The sequence below is a fragment of the Procambarus clarkii genome, chromosome 17 (assembly GCF_040958095.1).
Source record: "Procambarus clarkii isolate CNS0578487 chromosome 17, FALCON_Pclarkii_2.0, whole genome shotgun sequence".
Lineage (NCBI taxonomy): Eukaryota > Metazoa > Arthropoda > Malacostraca > Decapoda > Cambaridae > Procambarus > Procambarus clarkii.
This window is the reverse complement of record NC_091166.1, coordinates 17,250,197-17,273,305: the sequence shown is the minus strand read 5'-3', so window position 1 is coordinate 17,273,305 and position 23,109 is coordinate 17,250,197. Positions and strand designations below refer to the sequence as shown.

The window sequence follows — 23,109 nt, the reverse complement described above, 5'->3', positions numbered from 1 at the left end:
ATAGTGACAAACTAGGCTCTATCATGTCTTGTGTTAACAATTTCTGGCACTTACGCTGCATAACATTCTTTGCCTGTTCCGTGAGCCTCCCCTGCAGGGTGTAAACAGGCGCGTAGTCACCTGTTGGGACGGTGTGCTAACTTCTATCTAGGAGATCAATCTGGTCATCCTCGGTTGCAAACAATTTCGGGAATTTCCATAAAATCCCTCTCAACAGTTTTCTGTCTGTGGAACATGTTGCAAATCTAGCGCTGATAATTATTTCTCTAAATCCTGTGTAATATTATAACCTTTCTTATTTCTGTTCTTCAATGGTCTCTTGTTCTCGGTAACATTTAATGCACTAAATTGTGCTATGATAGTTGGCATTTCAGATGACTCGTGGTTAAAAATTTGTGTATTGTTCACCAGAGTTCCCCAAGATACTCTATTACCTGCTCTGAAACAATAGGTTTTATGAGAGATGTTGATTGGAATAAGTGCACCTTAATCAAGCACCACAATTAGATGGTGAGGAATTATTACTTGACATCTTCCAGCCACCTGTAGGGTATTTCCTGGTAGGATGTGATATCCCATGGACACTTTAATGAATTTTACAAAATGTGGTGGGCAACTTTTGCTTGGTCAGTGCATATATCCCACATGACCTCTTATCAGTGTCTGGAAGAGACATGAAAAGTAATTTTGGGTAATTTACGCTATACTTCTGCTTCCTTTTAATTAAAGCCACTAATGGAGGATGGTCGACCATCTCAACATAAAAAATCTTTCCCAGCCACAATCTGCAGTTCCTCACACCTTTTTGTGCAGACTAGGAGTAATCAAATCTATTCAAGAAATCCATACCGATTAAAATGTCTCTAGAAAACTTACTTATGTCAAAGTTATCCTGTCCCAAGATGTCTATCTTTTGCCCATTAACTGCAGTCAAATTATTTCCACAACTCCTAAGGCGTTGTGTAAAATGTTTCATTTCCAGCATGTCTCAACTTGTTGAAGGCTGAATTTTTCATGAAATTTGCTTTACTGCCAGTGTCCACAAATGCCGTCAATCTCGCACCTTCCCCCTTCGCTTCTAAAGTAGGTCTACTGTTATGGGCCCCCTCCCCATCCGGCCCGTTGGCATCGTGAACGGGGCTTGGTGGACGGCTGCCGGAATGTGATGCTCCGTTGGGCAGTCCTCTGTCCTTTTCTGGCCTTGCACTCCTGCTGCTGTCTTCTCCAATTGTGCCGGATCGCTTTTCCTTATGTTTCGGTTTTCTCCCCCCTCTTCTCCTATCTGCTTGTCGTTTCCTGCCGACCTTTTGCTTGTTTTGGATTATTTCTTTGGACTTCTTCTATTTTGACGCCCGTGTGCTTGAGGAGGCATACTCTTGCACCCGTAGAACTGTCGTACCCAACGTCTCGAGCGAGGGGAACCTTTTATTGTCAATCCCCCTTTCGTCGCTGAACCCGATCTCGACGGACTGACGGTTCTTAAGGTGGCGTTTGTGGGGCGTATACTCACGACGCACCCCTAGGGGGCCCCGGCATGATCGGCGATAGCTTCCTGTTGGGTGTCCTGCCTCTAATTGTGGCTCCATGGTGGGTATGGGGGCACATTCGTGGATGAATTTGTCACTTTTCGTCTCTATGTCGTTGAATGTTTCCGTTGTACCCTCTCAGGCTCGTGGGGTGGGCGACCAAGCCCCCGAGTCGGCCTGTATTGGAAGACCAGGCTCTGTAGCTCCCGCTGCGTTGGGCCCCGACCTTGCTCCTCCTTTGACCGTCCTGACTTCTTCCCCCAGTTCCTCTCCCTCCTCTGTGGTTGGGTCGAGCCTCCAGCCCCCGGTGGTGACCACTTCGTCCCCTGGTGTGGCTAAGTCTTTCGTTGTGACTACTGCGCCTTTTGACCCCTCTCTCTCTCTAGGGGTTCTCAACGCCGTTCGCGCCCCAACCGCACTCGCTCGATTCCTTCCCGTGCTGATGCGTATCAGGCCTTGTTTGGTCCTGCTTCATGGGCCAAATACTTTGATCTCCTCCCTCTTGATTCTGCGCCTCCTGACGATTTCTCCCTCCATCGGCATCTTGTGGACTCCGTGGATGCGTCTGTTACCTTCAACCCCACTCGTATCGGTACACGTGTCATTGCTGCTCCTTCTCAGGATGCGGCTTCCCGCTTGGCTGCCTTATCTTGCCTTGGTGAGATCCCTGTTCGGGTCTCCGAGAACGTTCAGATGAATGCCGGTGTTGGCACTATTCTCCTCCCACCCCATGTTGCAACCGGTGTTCGGAAGCTGCAGGATTGCCACGATGATATTCGGCATATCCTTGATGCCCAAGGCCATTCTGTCCTCCAGATTGACTCGTTTACTCGTCCCCCTCGTGGTCGTCGCCGTCAACCCCTTCGCATTGTGAAGATCACCTTTTATGGTAGGACCCTTCCATCCTCTGTCATTCTTGCTGGTGCTAGGTGCTCTGTCCAGGAGTATATTCCTTCTCCTCGACTTTGTAACAAGTGCTGGAGGTTTGGGCATGGTGCCCTCCGCTGCTCTGGGACTGTCTCTCTCTGTCCTTTGTGTGGGAGTGAAGGTCACTCTAAGTCGGAGTGCACTTCTCCCCAAGCTCGCTGCCTCAACTGCGGTGAGGCCCATCCTACCTTCTCCCGTGCCTGTGTCCATTACAAGCTTGAGGCGGCCATCCTTAACCTGAAGCACCGGGAGCGTTTATCTTTTCCTGAGGCGAGGCGGCAGGTTCGCCGGCTCCCGCCTTATACTAACATCTCTTATGCTCGCGTGTTGCGCTCTTCCTCTCCTCGTCCTTCCCCCCTTCCTCAGACTCACAACCGTTTCCGGGCCTTGGACCCTGATACGCCCACTGCCCCCTCCTCTGTTCCTTTGACTTCTCTCCCGAGGGGTCCCCCTCCTGGTCCTCTGTCTGGGGTTCCCCTTCGTTCAACCCGGTCTGTCATGTCTCCTGTGTCTTCTTCCTCGTCCCCCTCCGATCCTCCTTCCCATCCTCTTCCTCCATCTATCGGCTCTCCCCACCGCCTGTCGGTGCGGGCGGATGTCCATCGCTCTCCTAACGGCCGTCGTGTGTGCTCTCGTTCGGCTTCTCCTGTTGAGACACTGGAATCCGTTGCCCAGTACGTAGTTGCTGGGACACCGGTCTCTTTAAGTCAGAAGCGTAAGCCTGGCTCCTCTCCTTCCTCATCCCCGGCGGGTAAGAAGGCTTCGCCTTCTCCCTCAGCTCCTACTTCTGGCTCTGTTGCTCCTTCCCCTCCCGTTTCAGTGATTGCGCCCCGTTCCTGCTATGGAGGTTTCTTTGGCCCCTGCTTCCCTTTCGGTTGCTGCCCTTGCTGAGGTGCGCTCCCCTCTTTCTACTCCCCCTCTTCCTGCTGCTGTCCTTGACTGCTCCTCTCCGTTGTCTCCTCCTCTTCCTCCTCCTCCTCCGGACCCCGCCCGCCCACCTCTGATCTGTTCTCCCGTTTCCTTCCCTCCGTCTTTGCTCAGTTTACCCATGCCCCCTAACCCTGACTTTGCTGACCCTGATCCCGACCCTGATATTCTTTAACGTGCTCTGTTGCTCTTTCGCCTCGGTTTCTTCCATCTTCTCTGTTTTTGTCCTTTCTCTTCTCGTCGTTGTCCATTCTTCAATGGAACGTTCGAGGTTATTACGCCAATTTCCTCGAACTCCAACTTCTGATATCGTGGTTTTCGCCCCTTTGTGTCTGTCTCCAGGAGCCGATGCTTGGTGCTCGTCCTGGTCGTTTTCGTGGCTATTCCTTTCTTCCCCCCCCCCCCCCAGCCATTGCTGGGGCTTCTAATTCTTCTGCTCTCTTGATTCGTGCTGATGTTCTCTTTGTTCCTTTACTTTTTCCTTCGCCTCTCCATTGTTCTGCTGCTCGTATCTTGGTGGGGAAATGGTACACAGTTTGTTCCATTTATCTCCCCCCGAGTGTCCCGCTCTCTCTTCCTGATTTGAAACACCTCCTAGACTCCTTGCCGGAGTCTGTGCTCCTGCTGGGTGACTTCAATTGTCGTCATTCTCTTTGGGGTGACGTTCTGACGAATACCCGGGGTCGCCTCCTTGAGCCGTTTCTCCTCTCTTCTTCCCTGTCTCTTCTGAATTCTGGTGAGCCCACTCATTTGGACTCTCGGACTCGCACCCTTTCTTGTCTTGATCTTTCTCTCTGCTCTTCTTCTCTTTACTTAGATTTCACGTGGCAGGTTCTTGATGACCTCCATGGAAGTGATCATTTCCCCATCCTTGTTTCCTTTTTCTCTTTTCGCCCTTCCCTCTCTTTCCCTAGGTGGCAGTTTGCTAGGGCAGACTGGACCCTATTTACCCTCAGTGCTGCTCTCTCTGATCTCTCCCTTCTGCCTCTCTCTCGCGCTCTCCTCCTTTTTCATGACACTGTCTTCAACGCTGCCCTCGGCTCTATTGCTCGCTCTTCCTCTCGGGGTCCACGGAAGTGCGTTCCCTGGTGGAATGCGGACTGTGCTCGGGCTGTCCGCTGTAAGCGTGCAGCCTGGAAGAGGCACCGCCGTAGGCAGACGACCGATTCTTTTCTTTTCTTTTGGAAAGCGAGTGCGGTGGCCCGTAGGGCCATCCGTACGGCTAAACGTGAATGTTGGGCATCTTATGTCTCAACAATTACGTCCGAAACCCCTCTGGCCCAGATCTGGAAGCGTATCCACAAGATAGCGAGTAAGTTCGTTCCCGATGTTTCACCGACCCTTCACCTCTGATACTCTTGTGGCGGACCCGTTGCAGGTCGCTTCCGAACTGGGTTCCCACTTTTCTTCTGTTAGCTCTGGTCTTCATCTTCCCCAATCTTTCCTTCTTCGTAAACCTGTCCTTGAGTCACGTCCTTTAGATTTCTGCACTCATCTTCAGCTTCCCTATAATGATCCCTTCTCTCTCTCTGAACTTCGTTCTGCCCTGGCCGTCTGCGGTTCTACGGCGGCGGGCTCCGATTTTATTCATTATGAGATGCTTCGCCATCTCCCTCTGAGCACGTCTCAGTATTTACTGAGTCTGTATAATCGGATCTGGGAGTCGTCGTCAGTCCCTGAGGACTGGCTCGATGCCGTTGTCCTCCCTGTTCGCAAACCGGGGTCTCTGGGTACCCCTGGGTTCCCCTAAGGACTTTCGCCCTATTGCTCTCACAAGTTGTGTCTGCAAACTCTTTGAACGTCTGGTTAACGTTCGTCTGATGTGGTTCCTGGAACACCATCACCTCCTCTCCCCTTCTCAATTTGGTTTCTGCAAGTGCCGCAGCACGACAGATGTCCTGGTGAACTTGGAGGTCTATATTCGTACTGCTTTTGCTGCGAAGACCTCCGTTGTTGCCGTCCTTTTTGACCTGGAAAAGGCTTACGACACCCTCAGCCTGCAACGCCGGCTTCAACTTGCAATTGATGCCGTGTCGTCTTGGGCCACAGATCATGGCTTCAAGTTCTCTACTTCTATGACTTGTGCCATGACTTTTACGCGGAAACGGGTTGTTCTTCGTCCCTCTTTGTCACTTTATGGTCATCCCCTTGAATACAAAGATTCCGCGAAGCTTTTGGGGTTATTCCTTGACACTCGTTTGTCTTGGTCTCCCTATATCTCTTACCTCCGTGTTGAGTGCTCTAAGGCCCTTACCCTCCTTCGGGTCTTGTCCCATACTTCTTGGGGGGCAGATAGGCGCACTCTCCTTGCTTTACATTCCTCTCTCGTCCTGTCTAAGCTCGATTATGGTTGCCCTGCTTACTCGTCTGCTTCTCCTTCTACTCTTCACCGTCTTGATGCTTTGCACCATACTGGGTTGCGCCTCAGTTCTGGTGCCTTTCGTTCGACTCCCGTCCTTAGCTTGTATGTTGACACTGGCTTCCTGTCTTTCCAGGACCGCCGTGATCGCTACTGTCTTCGCTATCTTGCACGGTCCTTGCAACATCCTTCCTCTCGCCTCTGTCGTGCTTTAACTTTTACCCCTCCTGCGGTTCCTGTTCCTCTTCACCACCTCCCTCTTTCTGTCCGGTTATCTCGCCTACAGGATTCTCTTTCCGTTCGTATTTCTGATGTTTCTCCTCGTGTTGTTCCTTCTTTGCCCCCGTGGAGGGTCCCTCTTCCGCGGTTTTGTACATCCTTGACCCGTATCACTAAAGCGTTTACCCCTCCTACGGTTCTAAAACGCCTTTTCCTCGAGCACTTTTCTTCTCACTCCCGCTCCGTTTCTGTCTTCACCGATGGGTCTAAGTCAGCGGACGGTGTTGGCTACTCTGTTGTTTTTCCTGATCGCACTTATATGTGTCGCTTGCCTCCGGAGACTAGCATCTTTACAGCGGAACTTTATGCTATTCTCTATGCTCTTCGTCTCCTGCTTTCTCGTTGTCAGTCTTCCTTTGTAGTTGTTGTTGACTCTCGTAGTGCCCTCATGGCTCTCGGGTCCTTTAATCCGGTTCATCCAGTTGTTGTCGAGATCCAGCATTGGCCGTTTCTTGTTCACAGTAAATTTAAGTCGGTTGAGTTTTGTTGGGTTTCCAGCCATATTGGTGTGTCTTTAAATGAGCGTGCGGATGCTGCCGCCAAGGAAGCTGTCCGCTCTTGTCCCATCTCTCGTAAAGGCATTCCGTATTCCGACTTTTACCCGGTTATCCATTCCTCAGTCCTTACCCGTTGGCAGGCTTCTTGGTTGTCTGTTACTGGTAACAAGCTACGTACTCTTAAATGTTGTGTTTCCTCGTGGCCGTCCTCCTTCCACCGTAACCGGCGGTGGGAAACAGCTCTGGCGAGGTTGCGTATTGGCCATACTCGCTTAACCCATGGTCACTTGATGGAGCGCCACCCTGCTCCTTATTGTCCTAGTTGCATTGTCCCTCTTACGGTCGTGCATGTCCTTCTTGAATGTCCTGACTTCCAGGACGAGCGTGTCTTGCTTTCCGACCGCCCCTCGCGGTCACCTGTCCCTCGATAGAATTCTTGGTGACTCGGATACTTTTGATATCGTTCGCCTTATGCGTTTTTGTTCTCGTATTGGCATCCTTGGTGATATTTAGCGCCCTCTGATTATTTTGCGTATTTGATGGTGCTACATAGCCTTCCCGGTTTGGTGCCTTCTTTTGATAATTACTTACTTACTGTTATGGGGGGTCTCGTGGCTGCTCTGTGAGGGGTAATAGCTAAGGTCAAGGAGTTCCTAAAATAGTGGAAGTTAGGTTAGGCCCAGACCCCAGGGAAGACAATTCCCGGAAAATAATACTTGGCCTATGAGTTCGCCGTCAAGAGGGCCGGAATCTCGGCCTTGGTGTAGGTTGCTCGGAACCGATCCTTGATTGGGTGGAACATGGTTTAACTGGCACCAGGAGTGAAGAAAGTCCCCTTCATCGGGTCGGTGCCGATGGAAGAAAGCTTTCTATCTGTATAGTGCTCCGATCGCCAATTCACATCACTGACGAAGGCCTTCCGTCTCTTCCCGGTATAAAACGCCAGGATGGGAGTGGGGCTGACATTCTAAGAGTGAAGAGCTTAGAGGGGTTATATGTAACTGATCCCCCCCTTCCCCTATGTCGTTACCTCACTGTACTGTGGTCAGGTGAAGATAGACGAATCACGAGCCTGCCTTCCTCACTTAGTAGGTAGTTACAATTTGTAACTACAATATATAAGTAATGGTCTAGTTTGTGCAGGTCAATGTTAACATTAAAAATATTGTGACATTGGTTAATTTGGGCTGACTTGATCAAATTGCGTTCATCAAAACTCCTTCACTTAGCAATATGTTTTGCCTCTCTCCAATTAATATTATGATTATATAAACTGGCATGTATCTTATCTTGAGGCTTATCTTGAGATGATTTCGGGGCTTAGCGTCCTCGACAAGGCCTCATTTTTTGTTTCACATCTCCAGGAAGCAGCCCGTAGCAGCTGTCTAACTCCCAGGTACCTATTTACTGCTAGGTGAACAGATGCATCAGGGTGAAAGAAACTCAGCCCATTTGTTTCCGCTTCCACCGGGGGATCGAACCCGGAACCTCAGGACTGCGAATCCGAAGCGCTGTCCATTCAGCTGTCTGGCTTCCTTGCATCCACTTACTCACGAGTTATTTATCAGCTTACAAATTCTTCACATACTGTCAATGTCTCGCTCCATTTTACTATTTTAAGTACATTCACATTCTTGTTCTATATATCTTATAGACTTCACAAGCCACTCATAAAACCTTAAAATTACTATACACTCGCATATTTTCCTCAGATACTATTGTTAACTATAGTCCCTTGCACAAGATGGCAAGAGAGGCAGCCAAATAACACTCATAGCTGATGGAACAAGTTCCAGTTGAGTGAGTAAGGGGGCGTAAGACATCACCCCCTTCGATGACCTATTTGACCAAGTTATGTGGATATAAAAAATCCATGGGGATTAATACATGTAGCTTCTCTTCTGGGGAAGAGAGATGGTATCTCTAAATCATCATCAATCAACATGTGGTCAAAATAATTCTTCGTATACAGCAGAACAACTGCCGGCCAAGCAATATTAATATGAAATATTGTTGCATCTTTGGTGAAACAACTTTTGCTTTAGTCACAGACAATAAAACAGCTTCAAATGTCTGAAGCAATTCCCATTGAGTAAAAAAATCTTTCAAACGTCTACTGGGAAGAAAGGAAGTAGAGCGATGAGGAGATAACTGAGGAGTCTTGCTGGGGGTCGGTGGAGGATATCTTGTGACAAGAGTCTGGATGATGCGGTTGGACACACCAACCACCAAAGAAAACAAATGCATTTGGCAACCATTGGTGTTGAACACTAGATCAGCCTCGTTGGCACTGATGATGAAAACAGGAAGTGACAAAGCAAAGAGACATCCAATAATCTACATTGAAGATTGATACATTGTGACAAGTGCCAGGGGAAGGCCAAAGCCAATGAAGTGCGACCAGTTATCCTCGATGAAACATAATCTCTTGTATATTTCCCAACCCATGTTGAACCATCTGTACTCAAAGGCATAGTGCATTAAGCATACACAGGTGAATACCGTTCAGGATCACATCTACACCCACCAGAGGAACCAGCTTCATCAAGCTAGCCTGTATGAGAAAAAGAAACTGGACAAAGATGGAGATGAGAATCGGCTACAAGTTTACTGATGCTGCTGATCAGGTGGGGACGTCCTTGGCGCTCGCGATATGCACTGTCAGCTATGTGTTGGAACCATATGGTGTTGATCCTGGAGAGCACGAAGAGTGGCAAGACCCACAATATGTTGAAGATGGTAGTGAGGATGGGCAGCACCAACGACCACACTGGCCCCGCTTCCTCATCCAGGAAGAGCCCCAGCACCTGCTTCAGTCCCGGCAACAGCATGTAGTGGAAGAATGCTACACTGAGGTCGAAAACAGCACCGTTGAGGATGCAACACTGCAATGTAAATACATTGCATTGTAAGCATGTAAATGCAATGCATTGGACTGTTCGGCCGATTCTAATCGCACAATGTTGATAAGTGTGAACTCAAAGATTTACTAGATTGTCAAAGCTTCACACACCCAACCGTTACAAGGGATCGAAAACACACACACACACACACACACACACACACACACACACACACACACACACACACACACACACACACACACACACACACACACACACACACACAATTTTATCCTGCTTCCCAAAAGATCAGATCAGATTTATCCAGATCTCCCCCCCCCCCCCAAAAAAAAAAAAGAACTAGGAAACAAAAGGCTGGCATATTAAAGGGAGAATTAGGAGGAGATGAGTTTTCCTAAGGGAAATATCTTGGGACACATACCTCAGAGCTAAGTCTGTACAAGATATGATGGACTATGTTACCCAAAAGTGTCAGGAGGCAGTAAACAGGTTCATCCCGGCCCAAAAGGAAAAATCCGAGAAGCAAAAGAAGAATCCACGGTGTAATAGGGCATGTATGGAAGCTAAGGAACTGAACAAAAGGGTGTGAAGGAACTTTCGGAATAACAGAACACCAGAAAGCAGAGAGAGATACCAGAGAACCAGAAATGAGTGTGTCAGGGTGAGAAGAGAAGCAGAGAAAAATTATGAAAATGATATAGCAAACAAAGCCAAGACCGAACCAAAGCTATTCTAGTCTCATCAGGAGGAAGACAAGAGTGAGAGAACAGAGAATGAAACTTAGAACAGGCGAGGACAGGTATAAAGAGAATAACAGAGGTGTGTGAAGAACTCAACAAGAGGTTCCAGGAGGTCTTCACAATAGAACAACGTGAGGTCACTGTGCTAGGAGAAAGGGAGGTAAACCAAGGGCCTTGGAAGAGTTCGAAATTACAAGAGATGAAGTCAAGAGACACCTGCTGGGTCTGGATGTTAGAAAGGCTCTTGGTCCAGATGGTATCTCGCCATGGGTACTGAAAAAGTGTGCAGAGGCACTTTGCTTGCCACTCTCCATAGTGTATAGTAGGTCACTGGAGACCTACCAGAAATATGGAAGATGGCGAATGTGGTCCCAATATACAAAAAAGAGGCGACAGGGAAGAGGCACTGAGCTACAGGCCAGTATCCTTGACTTTTATACCATGCAAGGAGATGAAGATCCTGAGAAAACCTAGTAACACATCTGGAGGGAAGGGACTTCGTGACAAATCGCCAACATGAGTTCAGGGAAGGTAAATCTTGCCTGACAGCTTAATAGAATTCTATGATCAAGTGACAAAGATTAAGCAAGAGAAGGCTGGGCGGATTGCATTTTCTTTGATTGTCGGAAAGCCTTTGACACAGTCCGCCAAAAGAGGCTGGTACATAATCTGGAGAGAAAGGCAGGAGTAGCTGGTAAAGTGCTCCAGTGGATAAGGGAGTACCTAAGCAATAGGAAGCAGAGAGTTACGGTGAGGGGTGAGACCTTAGATTGGCGTGAAATCACCAGTGGAGTCCCACAGGGCTCTGTACTCGGTCCTATCTTGTTTCTGATTTATGTAAATGATCTCCCGGAGGGTATAGACTCATTTCTCTCAATGTTTGGTGACGATGCCAAAATTATGAGGAGGATTAAGACAGGAGGAGGACTGCTTGAGGATTCAAGAAGACCTAGACAAGCTGAAGGAATGGTCGAACAAATGGTTGTAAGTTAAACCCAAACAAATGTAATGTATTGATGATAGGTGTAGGGAAAAGGAGGCCAGATACAAGGTATCATCTGGGAGATGAAATTCTTCGAGTCAGAGAAAAAAACTTGGTGGTTGACATCACGCCAGACTGTCCCCTGCAGCCATATCAAGAGGATAACATCAGCGGCATATGCCAGGCTGGCCAACATAACAACGGCATTTAGAAACTTGTGTAAGGAATCATTCAGAACTTTGCATACCACACACGTCAGACCAATCCTGGAGTATGCAGCCTCATCATGGAGTCCATATCTAATAAAGGATAAGACTAAACTGGAAAAGGTTCAAAGGTTTGCCACCAGACTAGTACCCGAGCTGAGAGGTATGAGCTACGAGGAGAGACTACGGGAATTAAACCTCACTTCGCTGGAAGACAGAAGAGTTAGAGGGGACATGATCACCGCATTCAAGATTCTGAAGGGAATTGATAGGGTAGATAAAGACAGTCTATTTAACACAAGGGGCACACGCACTAGGGGGGACGGGGAAAATATGAGTGCCCAAGTGAGCCACAGAGATATTTGGCACTAAACAAGTTTTCTGATTATTTGACAAATGGAATGCATTAGGAAGTGATGTGGTGGAGACTGACTCCATACAGTTTCAAGTGTAGATATGATAGAGGCCAATAGGCTCAGGAACCTGTACACCTGTTGATTGACGGTTGACAGGCTGGACCAAAGAGCCAGAACTCAACCCCCACAAGCACAAATAGGCGAGCGTGCGCGCGCGCACGCGCGCAAACACACACACACACACACACACACACACACACACACACACACACACACACACACACACACACACACACACACACACACACACACACACACAGAAGAGGACTGTTTGAGGCTTCAAGAAGACCTAGACAAGCTGAAGGAATGGTCGAACAAATGGTTGTTAGAGTTTAACCCAACCAAATGTAATGTAATGAAGATAGGTGTAGGGAGCAGGAGGCCAGATACAAGGTATCATCTGGGAGAGGAAATTCTTCAGGAGTCAGAGAAGGAAAAAGACTTGGGGGTTGATATAACGCCAGACCTGTCTCCTGCAGCACATATCAAGCGGATAACATCAGCGGCATATGCCAGGCTGGCCAACATACGAACGGCATTCAGAAACTTGTGTAAAGAATCATTCAGAACTTTGTATACCACATATGTCAGGCCAATCCTGGAGTATGCAGCCCCAGCATGGAGTCCATATCTAGTCAAGGATAAGACTAAACTGGAAAAGGTTCAAAGGTTTGCCACCAGACTAGTACCCGAGCTGAGAGGTATGAGCTACGAGGAGAGACTACGGGAATTAAACCTCACTTCGCTGGAAGACAGAAGAGTTAGGGGGGACATGATCACCACATTCAAGATTCTGAAGGGGATTGATAGGGTAGATAAAGACAGTCTATTTAACACAAGGGGAACACGCACAAGGGGACACAGGTGGAAACTGAGTGCCCAAATGAGCCACAGAGATATTAGAAAGAACTTTTTTAGTGTCAGAGTGGTTGACAAATGGAATGCATTAGGGGGTGATGTGGTGGAGGCTCACTCCATACACAGTTTCAAGTGTAGATATGACAGAGCCCGATAGGCTCAGGAATCTGTACACCTGTTGATTGACGGTTGAGAGGCGGGACCAAAGAGCCAGAGCTCAACCCCCGCAAACACAACTAGGTGAGTACAACTAGGTGAGTACACACACACACACACACACTCACTCACTCACTCACTCACTCACTCACTCTCTCTCTCTCTCTGTTTCTCTCTTTATCTCTCTTTATCTCTCTTTATCTCTCACTATCTCTTTATCTCTCTCTATCTCTTTATCTCTCTCTTTATCTCTTCATCTCTCTCTCTTTCTTTATCTCTCTCTCTCTCTCTTTATCTCTCTCTCTCTTTATCTCTCTCTCTCTCTCTTTCTCTCTCTCTCTTTATGTACTTGTATGATTTATATATACATTTTAAATGTTATGCACTAATTAATTTGCTCGAAATATACTTAAAAGGGCTTTTCTATTGCAGGTGTGTTGGAGCTGCAGGTGTGTGCAAGGGTGCTTCAGGTGTGTATGAGGGAACTACAGGTAATGTCCACCGTGCCCTCCACATGGTCACTGCTGTTAAAACCACTTCTCGCAACACGTGGGGAAGCTCAGGTTACAATATAGGAACACATTGTAGGTATATGTATATCATACCTGCATATACCTGTATGTGCGAGTATGATATGTATATCACTACAGGTATGTGCGAGGACGCTACAGGTGTGAGAGGTAGCTCGGGTTACAATGCAGGAACACATTGCAGGTATGATAAGTATACAAGTGATGTAGGTTTTAAATCATTGAGGACAACATTGGTTGTATTAACATCAATTCAGATGTTTCGTATCATTGTGCATTAGACATCAGTAAAAGAACTCGAGGAGATTTTACTTGTCTTATATTAATGATGAAGATGCTGTTGATAATGTTCAAAGACTGACAACAAAAGAAATATCTACTGAAAATGTTTCAAATATTAAACTAAATATTTTCACAAGCATAGTGAAGGTCAAGCGGACATAATATTCAATTATTAATATTCTTTGAAGTGACTTATGGTGTTATAAGATACGTTTTTAAAGCCGTGTGTATATTATTCCAGTATGTTTGAATCTCGTAATCATGGAATTATTTTGATAGAACCTGAACAAATCGGCAACAAGAATTAAAACATAAGAACATAGGAATGAAGGAAACTGCAGAAGGTCTATTGACCCATACGAAGCAGCTCCTATTATTATCCTCCCAAATTCAAGAGATCCTATGCTGTTATATTACCCAGTAATTTGTTCTACAAGTCAACAACGCTGTTACCAAACTAGTATTTACTCACGTCTTTTCTAAATCTAAACTTGTTCAATATATATATTTTTTCACGTTCTCTTCAGTGAAATATATAATACCTTATTAATATCTCCCTTATTATGCCTGTTCATCCACTACAATCAATGTCTCACACGGAAGGTGTTATGGCCTCACTCGACCAGTGACCGGGTTCTTTATCTCAGTCGCTGCTAATGGGCTTGATGTCTCTTCTTCATTCACCCCACCTCAAGTGAATAGTAAGTTATAGAGAATTGGCAGTAGCAAGTAATCGTGAAAGGAAATGGGGGAGGGGGGTAGACAATACTAATCGGCACTTTCCCAGATAAAATATATACTGTATAATCACTATATTTACATATGAATATTGCGGATGTCACTTTTGCACAGGACACTAATACGACAAATTCTGCAGTCTTCTTCAGCTGGGAGTCCACTGTCTTAAGTTATACGTCACCCACGCTCAGTGGTCCTCACACTGGTGAGTTCACCCTACTCAACACAACATGGGCCAGTCCTACATCGTAATGTCACTGTGTCAGACACCCTACTTCGTCTCTACAAGTCGAAGTGCTTTTTCACCCGGGCAGAAGTGCACCCTGGCAGATGTATCCAGCAACACACTAAGACAAACTTCTCAACAAACGGCCAGTCCTGCCGTCTCGTAATTGAACTTCGCCTATCCTGGGAACGTCAGACCAACCAATAACAATTAAAAGACAAAGCACTGTCTCTACACACAGCCACTACTTGTCCTTGATGGTCTGGCCCTAGCTTCGGTAGGGGACAGACGTGTTGCTTCGGCGCTCCAGCAGTTGGTGTTGTTTGCCAGTTTCGGGCGGGAGTGTACTCACCTAGTTGTACTCTCCTAGTTGTGTTTGCGGGGGTTGAGCTCTGGCTCTTTGGTCCCGCCTCTCAACCGTCAATCAACAGGTGTACAGATTCCTGAGCCTATCGGGCTCTATCATATCTACATTTGAAACTGTGTATGGAGTCAGCCTCCACCACATCACCCCCTAATGCATTCCATTTGTCAACCACTGACACTAAAAAAGTTCTTTCTAATATCTCTGTGGCTCATTTGGGCACTCAGTTTCCACCTGTGTCCCCCTTGTGCGTGTTCCCCTTGTGTTAAATAGACTGTCTTTATCTACCCTATCAATTCCCTTCAGAATCTTGAATGCGGTGATCATGTCCCCTCTAACTCTGTCTTCCAGCGAAGTGAGGTTTAATTCCCGTAGTCTCTCCTCGTAGCTCATACCTCTCAGCTCGGGTACTAGTCTGGTGGCAAACCTTTGAACCTTTTCCAGTTTAGTCTTATCCTTGACTGCATGATGGGGCTGCATACTCCAGGATTGGCCTGACATATGTGGTATACAAAGTTCTGAATGATTCTTTACACAAGTTTCTGAATGCCGTTCGTATGTTGGCCAGCCTGACATATGCCGCTGATGTTATCCGCTTGATATGTGCTGCAGGAGACAGGTCTGGCGTGATATCAACCCCCAAGTCTTTTTCCTTCTCTGACTCCTGAAGAATTTCCTCTCCCAGATGATACCTTGTATCTGGCCTCCTGCTCCCTACACCTATCTTCATTACATTACATTTGGTTGGGTTAAACTCTAACAACCATTTGTTCGACCATTCCTTCAGCTTGTCTAGATCTTCTTGAAGCCTCAAACAGTCCTCTTCTGTTTTAATCCTTCTCATAATTTTAGCATCGTCCGCAAACATTGAGAGAAATGAATCGATACCCTCCGGAAGATCATTTACATATATCAGAAACAAGATAGGACCGAGTACAGAGCCCTGTGGGACTCCACTGGTGACTTCATGCCAATCGGAGGTCTCACCCCTCACCGTTACTCTCTGCTTCCTATTGCTTAGATACTCCCTTATCCACTGGAGCTCCTTACCAGCTACACCTGCCTTTCTCTCCAGATTATGTACCAGCCTCTTATGCGGTACTGTGTCAAAGGCTTTCCGACAATCCAAGAAAATGCAGTCCGCCCAGCCCTCTCTTTCTTGCTTAATCTTTGTCACCTGATCGTAGAATTCTATCAAGACTGTAAGGCAAGATTTACCCTCCCTGAACCCATGTTGGCGATTTGTCATGAAGTCCCTTCTCTCCAGATGTGTTACCAGGTTTTTTCTCACGATCTTCTCCATCACCTTGCATGGTATACAAGTCAAGGACACTGGCCTGTAGTTCAGTGCCTCTTGCCTGTCGCCCTTTTTGTATATTGGGACCACATTCGCCGTCTTCCATATTTCTGGTAGGTCTCCCGTCTCCAGTGACTTACTATACACTATGGAGAGTGGCAAGCAAAGTGCCTCTGCACACTCTTTCAGTACCCATGGTGAGATCCCATCTGGACCAACAGCCTTTCTAACATCCAGATCCAGCAGGTGTCTCTTGACCACCTCTCTCGTAATTTCGAACTCTTCCAAGGCCACCTGGTTTACCTCCCTTTCTCCTAGCACGGTGACCTCACCTTGTTATATTGTGAAGACTTCCTGGAACCTCTTGTTGAGTTCTTCACACATCTCTGTCATTCTCTGTATACCTGTCCTCGCCTGTTCGAAGTTTCAATACCTGTTCTTTCACTGTTGTTTACCTTCTGATGTGACTGTGGAGTAGCTTTGGTTCGGTCTTGGCTTTGTTTGCTATATCATTTTCAAAACTTTTCTCTGCTTCTCTTCTCACCCTGACGTACTCATTCCTGGTTCTCTGGTATCTCTCTCTCTGCTTTCTGGTGTTCTGTTATTCCGGAAGTTCTTCCACGCCCTTTTGTTCAGTTTCTTCGCTTCCATACACGCCCTATTATACCATGGATTCTTCTGTTGCTTCTCGGATTTTTCCCTTTGGGCCGGGATGAACCTGTTTACTGCCTCCTGACACTTTTGGATAACATAGTCCATCATACCCTGTACAGACTTATCTCTGAGGTCTGTGTCCCAAGGCATTTCACTTGGGAAACTTCTCATCTGTTCATAATTCCCCTTTCGGTATGCCAGCCTTTTGATTCCTAGTTCTTTTTTGGGGGAGATAAATCCTAGCTCTACCAGGTACTCAAAGTTCAATACACTGTGGTCACTCATTCCCAAGGGCGCTTCCATCTTAACTTCCCTTATATCCCACTCATTTAGGGAAAATATCAAATCAAGCATTGCTGGTTCATCTTCTCCTCTCATTCTTGTTGGTTCTTTGATGTGCTGGCTTAAAGTTTCTTGTTGCTACGTCCAGCAGCTTAGCTCTCCATGTTTCTGGTCCTCCATGCCGGTCTCTGTTCTTCCAATCTATCTTCCCATGGTTGAAGTCTCCCATAATTAGTAGTCCAGATCCATTCCTGCTAGCAACAGAAGCTGCTCTTTCTATTATGTTAATGGTGGCCATGTTGTTTCTATCATATTCCTGTCTAGGTCTTCTGTCATTTGGTGGTGGATTATATATGACTACGACTATAATTTTTTTCCCTCCATTTGTTACAGTACCTGCTATGTAGTCACTGAAACCTTCACAGCCCTGAATATCCATCTCCTCAAAATCCCAGCCTTTTCTTACCAGCAGAGCTATACCACCCCCACCTCTTCCTTCCCTCTCTTTCCTCATAACATAATAGTCCTGTGGGAACACTACGTTTGTTATCGTTTTCGTGATCTTTGTTTCTGTGAGGGCTATTATGTCTGGGTTTTCCTCTAGTACCAGTTCTCCAAGCTCATTTGCTTTATTTGTAATTCCATCTATGTTAGTGTACATCGCTTTGAGGCTCACTTTCTTCTGTCCCTTCTCAAATCGCCTCCTTGGTGAGTGTTCTGCTGGTGGGGGAGGCTGTTCCATGGGTGTGAGGACCTGTGAGGTGGATAACAGGGTCTCAGAGGATACTGGGATGAGGGGCGGGGGATCCAGTGAAGTGGGAGGGACAGGGAGGGTATGGGGTGAAAGGGGAGGGAGGACGGGAAGGAAAGGGGGGGGGAGGACTCGGGAGGGTATGGGGTAAAAGGGGAAGGAGGACGTGAAGGAAAGGGGGGGGGAGGGAGGACTCGGGAGGATGAGAGGGGTAGAAGGGTGGAGATTGGGTGTGAGGGGAGGGAGATTTGGCTGAACATTTGAGTGGGGGCAGGGAGGGTTTGGGGTAGAGGGGTTTTCTATGCAGAGGAGGGAGGCGGGGTTGTCCTCCCTTCTGGTGTTACTGGGTAGCTGGTTGTGGGTTCCCCCCTCGCCTCTGGGGGTGTTGTGTTGGGAGCTGTGACTTCCTGGTTTTCCCCTCTCGCCCTGCGCCTCTTCCTTGCTTCTGCCGCCACGGCTCTCTCCTCCCTTGTCATGTCTCTCTGGAGGAATACATTTTTTAATTTTCCCACGTTTTTCAGGGAGGTCTTCCTTGATAGGATCTTCTCCTTTGTGCTCTCGTTTGCAAACACACAAACGTTTGTGTGTCTGCTCGTCTGTGCTGATGTGGCGTTACGATGGGGGTCCCTTTATCCCCTGTCGTCCGGGCTCAGTCTGTGGGACTAGAGTTCTCTGTGCGGGCTGGTTACCCACAGATTGCACTGGCTTGTGAAATGCTCTCTGTCCCTGTGTTTGAGATTTATGGGGTCGAGTTGGTAACAGCCCGTAGGGCGATTGTGAAGTTCACAGAGGAGGTGGCGTATCGCGATTTTCTACGGCGTTACGAGGGGCGGACACAACCTTTGCTGGATGGTGCGGGCACTGTAACCCTCTCTGATAGAAGTGGTGCACTTACTTACATCAGTGTGCATGGGGCTCCCTTGGAGTTTCCAGAGGCTCTGCTACGGCGGTATTTCGGCTCACCCCCCCCCCCCAGTTCACCCCCACACTAACTACCGCGCCGGTTTGGCGCGGTAGTTAGTGTGGGGGTGAACGTGGTGTCTTCTAGTCCTCTTAAGGGTGTGAGGTCTAACATTCGCACCCTGGGCATGAGACTCCGGGCGGATATTCCGTCCTCTGTGCGCCTTATGGGGTACAACGTTCGGGTGTTTTATGCCCGCCAGCCGCGGACGTGTTATCGTTGTGGTCTTTTGGGCCATCAGGCTGCTGCCTGTTCTGCGCCTGCTGTTGCACCGGTGAATCTCTTCAGTGAGGAGGATTTTCCGCCCCTTCCTGTGGGGGATGATTCGGTGGGTGTGGACGTCTCTTCGACTGAGGAGGTGCCCTTTGTATCAGCTGTTGCTCCGCCTGTTGTGCCCCCTGTTGCTGCCGCATCTCCTCCGGAGGTTGTGTCCTCGCCTAGTGCTCCGCCTGCTCCGGCTGGTGTCCCTGAGCCTCTTCCGACTGCCGTTTGCTCGGACCCCTCGTCTTCCAGTTCTTCCTCTGCTGTGTCTGTCCCGGTCACTGCACCCTCGCCGTCTGTTCCGGCTGTTTTTGGAGCTTGGGTGGATCCAGCATTCCCTCCTGTGCCTGGCCTGGTGCCCCATGTGGTTGAGGCTGCCGTACTGCGGCGTGCGTCGGTTCGCCCGGCTAGTGCTGCGCGGGTCGCTGAGTCTGCCACCGGGTCTGATGATGTGCGGCCCGAGCCTAAGCGTTCCCGGCGTTCTTCTGCGTGGGCTGAAGTTGGCGACTTCGACGATTGTGATCCTTCCGTTGACGGTGGGGTGGCTCCGGATGTGGTGCACACTACAGTGGTGGCGGAGGTACACTTGCCTGAGGATGCCGGTGCCGGCGTTTCGGCCTCCCCTCCTGGTCTGGTGTCCGAGGGTCCTGCTTCAGGTGCGTTGCCTGCGTGGGGTGGCTCTGGTTCTTCGTGGGGGGTGGTGAGCGGGGTGGCCTGGTGATGGTGTTGAGAAAGGATGCTCGCTCTGAGAGTTCTGTGGCCCCTTCCTTGTTACCCGTTTCCTCGGCAGCGGTCTTGCCGCCTCTTCCGCCTCCAGCAGTCTCTTCTGTGTCTCCTGCGGTATCCATGGAGGTGCTACAGTCTCGTCGTCCGGCCCCTGCTCCTATGTGTGCGACGGCGTGGCAGTCTCGGCGGCCCTCGTCCGCTTCTCCAGTGTCGTCTGCTTCCTCGATGGGCGTGGATGGCGCTCCCCGGCGTCGTTATGCGACTTGCGTCAGTGACCTCGGGCGTTGGCCTTTGCCGCCCGATATAGATGTTCTTGAGTTTATGATACCCCTCGGGAGAGAGGGATCAACAACCCTACCTACCTTGAAGATTTGGTCTGGGAGGCTTACAAGAAGAAGTATCCTTCCGCTGTTTTCCCGAAGAAGTACATTTCTCACGTTGTTCCTCGCAAATAATTTCTGTGTATTCTGTGTTTCCTGTTGTGTGCGGTGCGGATGGGGTGTGTGTGTGTGTGTGTGAGTGGGTGGGGTGGGTTTTGTTTCCCAGTTCCTGCATGCTCCGGTGTATGTTGTAGGTTTTCTTTGTATGGCAGGTGGGTGGGTGTGCGTTTCCTGTGTATTTGTGTGTTCGGTTGTGGATGTCATATGCGCTTGTGTGCGTCATATCGTGTGCCCTTCAGGCTGTTGGCGAGTGCTCTTTGTTCGGTTGTGCCATTTTGTTTTGCCTTCCATTTGTTATGGCGTGCTTTACCTGTTGTACGTGTTTGTTCTTTATGTTTTGTTTGGAAAGTATTGTGATTGTACTGTTCCTCGGTCTACCAACCTGGGCAGGCTGAAGTGCGTTTCCTGGTGGAATGCAGACTGCGCTCGGGCTGTCCGCTGTAAGCGTGCGGCCTGGAGGAAACACCGACCACGGCAGACGGCTGATTCTATTATTTTGTTTCGAAAAGCAAGTGCGGTGGCCAGTATGACCATTCGTTCAGTAAAGTGCAAGAGTTGGAAAGCTTATGTTTCCACCATTACGTCCGATACAACTCTGGCGCAGAGCTTGAAGAAGAACTGCAAGATTGGGGATAAGTTCGTTCCAGATATCTCGCCGGTTCTTCACCTCCGTGGTACTCTTCTGGCGGACCTAGTGCAGGTCGCGACCGAGCTGGGTTCCCACTTTTCTTCTGTTAGCTCTGGTTCTCATCTTCCTCAATCCTTCCTTCCTTCGAAAACCTGCTCTTGAATCTCATCCCTTAGATTTCCGCACTTATCTCCGCCTTCCCTACTACGATCCCTTCGCTCTGAGCATTAGGCTGCTCTGGCCCTCTGAGCTTCTACGGCAGCGGGCTCGGATAACATTCATTGTGAGATGCTTCGCCATCTCCCTCCTCGCACGTCTCGGTATTTACCGAGTCTGTATAACCAGGCCTGGGAGTAGTCGTCAGTCCATGAGGTCTGGCTCAATGCCGTTGTACTTCCTATTCGGAAACCGGGGTCTCTCGGGACATCCCCTAAGGACTTCCGTCCTATTGCTCTCACGATCTGTGTTTGCAAACTCTTTGAACGTTTGGTAAATGTACGTCTGATGTGGTTCTTGGAACACCATCACCTCTTTTCTCCTTCTCAATTTGGTTTTCGTAAGTGCTACAGCACAACTGATGTCCTGGTGAACTTGGAGATGACACAACCTGGAGATACTATATTCTATCCCAACTTCTTTCTTTTGGCCTTTGTCTAATCTTCCTCTCTTCCTCCAAAGCTTCCTCTCTCGTCGTTCATTTAGTCAGGCTTGGTACCACTCTCTCTCTGCCCTCTTTTTCGGCAATACGAAGATGTACCCCCTAAGTAGTGTTCTGAGCACTACTCTTTTTCTGGTTGCTCTCAATGGTCTTCTTTCCTTCATTCCTTCTGGCATCTTCTCCGCTCTTTATGTCGACAATCTTACTGTTTGCTGTCGAGGTGATGATTCGCCTCTTCTTCAACGACGGCTTCAACTTGCGATTGATGCCGTGTTGTCTTGGGCCACCAATCATGGCTTCAGGTTCTCTGCAACTAAGACTTGTGCTATGACTTTTACTCATAAGCATGTCTTCCTTCGACCTTCTTTGACGCTTTATGGTCTTCCCATTGTGTACAGGGATTCTGCGAAGGTTTTGGGGTTAATCTTTGACACTCGTTTGTCTTGATCGCCCCATATCCCTTACCTCCGTGTTGAAGGTCCTTACCCTACTTAAGGTTCTGTCCCATAATTCTTAAGAAGCGGATAGTCGTACGCTCTTCTCTTTGCATTCCTCTCTCATACGGTCTAAACTCGATTATGGTTGCCTTGCTTACTCTTCTGCTTCTCCTATTTCTCTTCGATCCTTTGCACCATACTGGGTTGTGGCTCAGGTCTAGTGCCTTTCATTCGACTCCTACCCTCAGCTTGTACGTTGACATTCGCTTCCTGTCTCTCCAGGACCGCCGAGATCGCTACTGTCTTCGCTACCTTGCGTGGTCTTTACAACACCCTCACTCTCGCCTGTGTCGTGCTTTGACTTTTCCACCCTCCTGTAGTTACTGTTATCCCTCAACACCCCCCCTTTTTCTGTCCAGTTGTCTCGCCCGCAACATTCTCTTTTGATTAGTATTACTAATATTTCTCCTCATTTTGTTCATTCCTTGCCCCTGTGGAGGTTCCCCTTCCTCTATAGTTCAAATCCTTCACCCTCATCATTAAAGCTTTTACCCCTCCTACAGTTCTGAAACGCCTTTTCCTTGAAAACTTTTCTTAACATTACCGCTCAGTTTCTATCTTCACAGATGGGTCTTAAGTCTGCAGACAGTGTAGGCTACTGTTGTTTTTCCTGACCACACCTATATGTGTCGCTTGCCTCCGGAGACTAGCATCTTCACGGCAGAACTTTATGCTATTCTCTCTGCTCTTCGTCTCCAGCTTTCTCGCTGTCAATCCTCCTTTGTGGTTGTAGATAACTCTCACAGTGCCCTCATGGATCTGGAATCGTTTAATCCAGTCCATTCGGTAGTCATAGAGATTCAACATTGGCTGTTTCTTATCTCCAGTAGTTTTAACAGTTGACTTTTTTCTGGGTTCCCAGCCTTATTGGTGTCTCTAAATGAGCGTGCGGACACTGCCACTATGGAAGCTATCAGCACTTATCCCATCTCCCATAAATGTATTCCTTATTCCGACTTTTACCCAGTTATTCATTTCGGCATCCTTGCCGTAGCAGGGTTGTTGGTCTTCTGTTACTGGTAACAAACTACTATTATAGTCTGTGGGTTGGTGGTGTTGTCGTCGTCGTTGATCCTT

At 48.2% G+C, this 23,109-nt stretch overlaps 1 pseudogene; it reads right to left on the bottom strand.

Moving 5' to 3' along the window:
* Window positions 1-258: 258 nt before the first annotated feature.
* LOC123749423 (etoposide-induced protein 2.4 homolog) lies at window positions 259-19,931 on the bottom strand (annotated as a pseudogene).
* Between the last annotated feature and the right edge of the window lie 3,178 nt (window positions 19,932-23,109).